Source organism: Hyla sarda, chromosome 4 (genome assembly GCF_029499605.1).
Source record: "Hyla sarda isolate aHylSar1 chromosome 4, aHylSar1.hap1, whole genome shotgun sequence".
Lineage (NCBI taxonomy): Eukaryota > Metazoa > Chordata > Amphibia > Anura > Hylidae > Hyla > Hyla sarda.
This window is the reverse complement of record NC_079192.1, coordinates 28,864,352-28,868,057: the sequence shown is the minus strand read 5'-3', so window position 1 is coordinate 28,868,057 and position 3,706 is coordinate 28,864,352.

The window sequence follows — 3,706 nt, the reverse complement described above, 5'->3', positions numbered from 1 at the left end:
GCGTGGTTTTAACAATAAGGCCCTCCTCCCTAAGGGCGTGGCAATACAAATGTGACTTCGGTGGGGGCGTGACGTGACCTCTTCTCAAAAGTTTTTTTTTTTTTTTTATTTAACTTTATTGTAACAACCACCCACTAGACACACTATCAGACTAAAATTCCACTCTGGACAGGAAAGATTATTATTATTATTTTTTTTATAAATCAACTTTACTATTATACTCCTATATACTATCCCCACATCAGTCCTGTGTATTACTACTATACTCCTATGTACTGTCCCTACATCAGTCCTGTGTATTACTACTATACTCCTATGTACTATCCCCACATCAGTCCTGTGTATTACTACTATACTCCTATGTACTGTCCCTACATCAGTCCTGTGTATTACTGCTATACTCCTATGTACTATCCCTACATCAGTCCTGTGTATTACTGCTATACTCCTATGTACTATCCCTACATCAGTCCTGTGTATTACTACTATACTCCTATGTACTATCCCTACATCAGTCCTGTGTATTACTACTATACTCCTATGTACTATCCCTACATCAGTCCTGTGTATTACTACTATACTCCTATGTACTATCCCTACATCAGTCCTGTGTATTACTACTATACTCCTATATACTATCCCTACATCAGTCCTGTGTATTACTACTATACTCCTATGTACTATCCCTACATCAGCCCTGTGTATTACTACTATACTCCTATGTACTATCCCTACATCAGTCCTGTGTATTACTACTATACTCCTATGTACTGTCCCTACATCAGTCCTGTGTATTACTACTATACTCCTATGTACTATCCCTACATCAGTCCTGTGCATTACTACTATACTCCTATGTACTATCCCTACATCAGTCCTGTGTATTACTACTATACTCCTATGTACTATCCCTACATCAGCCCTGTGTATTACTACTATACTCCTATGTACTATCCCTACATCAGTCCTGTGTATTACTACTATACTCCTATGTACTATCCCTACATCAGTCCTGTGTATTACTACTATACTCCTATGTACTGTCCCTACATCAGTCCTGTGTATTACTACTATACTCCTATGTACTATCCCTACATCAGTCCTGTGTATTACTACTATACTCCTATGTACTGTCCCTACATCAGTCCTGTGTATTACTACTATACTCCTATGTACTATCCCTACATCAGTCCTGTGTATTACTACTATACTCCTATGTACTATCCCTACATCAGTCCTGTGTATTACTACTATACTCCTATGTACTATCCCTACATCAGTCCTGTGTATTACTACTATACTCCTATGTACTGTCCCTACATCAGTCCTGTGTATTACTACTATACTCCTATGTACTATCCCTACATCAGTCCTGTGCATTACTACTATACTCCTATGTACTGTCCCTACATCAGTCCTGTGTATTACTACTATACTCCTATGTACTGTCCCTACATCAGTCCTGTGTATTACTGCTATACTCCTATGTACTGTCCCTACATCAGTCCTGTGTATTACTACTATACTCCTATGTACTGTCCCTACATCAGTCCTGTGTATTACTGCTATACTCCTATGTACTATCCCTACATCAATCCTGTGTATTACTACTATACTCCTATGTACTATCCCTACATCAGTCCTGTGTATTACTACTATACTCCTATGGACTGTCCCTACATCAGTCCTGTGTATTACTACTATACTCCTATGTACTATCCCTACATCAGTCCTGTGTATTACTACTATACTCCTATGTACTATCCCTACATCAGCCCTGTGTATTACTACTATACTCCTATGTACTGTCCCTACATCAGTCCTGTATATTACTACTATACTCCTATGTACTATCCCTACATCAGCCCTGTGTATTACTACTATACTCCTATGTACTATCCCTACATCAGCCCTGTGTATTACTATTATACTCCTATGTACTGTCCTTACATCAGTCCTGTGTATTACTACTATACTCCTATGTACTGTCCTTACATCAGTCCTGTGTATTACTACTATACTCCTATGTACTATCCCTACATCAGTCCTGTGTATTACTACTATACTCCTATGTACTATCCCTACATCAGTCCTGTGTATTACTACTATACTCCTATGTACTGTCCCTACATCAGTCCTGTGTATTACTACTATACTCCTATGTACTATCCCTACTTCAGTCCTGTGTATTACTACTATACTCCTATGTACTGTCCTTACATCAGTCCTGTGTATTACTACTATACTCCTATGTACTATCCCTACATCAGCCCTGTGTATTACTACTATACTCCTATGTACTATCCCTACATCAGTCCTGTGTATTACTACTATACTCCTATGTACTATCCTTACATCAGTCCTGTGTATTACTACTATACTCCTATGTACTGTCCCTACATCAGTCCTGTGTATTACTACTATACTCCTATGTACTGTCCCTACATCAGTCCTGTGTATTACTACTATACTCCTATGTACTATCCTTACATCAGTCCTGTGTATTACTACTATACTCCTATGTACTGTCCCTACATCAGTCCTGTGTATTACTACTATACTCCTATGTACTGTCCCTACATCAGTCCTGTGCATTACTACAATACTCCTATGTACTGTCCCTACATCAGTCCTGTGTATTACTACTATACTCCTATGTACTGTCCCTACATCAGTCCTGTGTATTACTACTATACTCCTATGTACTATCCCTACATCAGTCCTGTGTATTACTACTATACTCCTATGTGTCACGATGCCGGCTGGCAGGTAGTGGATCCTCTGTGCCAGTGAGGGATTGGCGTGGACCGTGCTAGTGGATCGGTTCTAAGTCACTACTGGTTTTCACCAGAGCCCGCCGCAAAGCGGGATGGTCTTGCTGCGGCGGTAGTGACCAGGTCGTATCCACTAGCAACGGCTCAACCTCTCTGACTGCTGAAGATAGGCGCGGTACAAGGGAGTAGACAGAAGCAAGGTCGGACGTAGCAGAAGGTCGGGGCAGGCAGCAAGGATCGTAGTCGGGGGCAACGGCAGGAGGTCTGGAACACAGGCTAGGAACACACAAGGAAACGCTTTCACTGGCACAATGGCAACAAGATCCGGCGAGGGAGTGAAGGGGAAGTGAGGTATAAATAGGGAGTGCACAGGTGAACACACTAATTGGAACCACTGCGCCAATCAGCGGCGCAGTGGCCCTTTAAATCGCAGAGACCCGGCGCGCGCGCGCCCTAGGGAGCGGGGCCGCGCGCGCTGGGACAGGACAGACGGAGAGCGAGTCAGGTACGGGAGCCGGGATGCGCATCGCGAGCGGGCGCTACCCGCATCGCGAATCGCATCCCGGCTGGAGACGGTATCGCAGCGCACCGGGTCAGTGGAGCTGCCCGGAGCGCTGCGGTAGCGAGAGAGAAGCGAGCGCTCCGGGGAGGAGCGGGGACCCGGAGCGCTCGGCGTAACACTATGTACTATCCCTACATCAGTCCTGTGTATTACTACTATACTCCTATGTACTATCCCTACATCAGTCCTGTGTATTACTACTATACTCCTATGTACTGTCCCTACATCAGTCCTGTGTATTACTACTATACTCCTATGTACTGTCCCTACATCAGTCCTGTGTATTACTACTATACTCCTATGTACTGTCCCTACATCAGTCCTGTGTATTACTACTATACTCCTATGTACTGTCCCTACATCAGTCCTG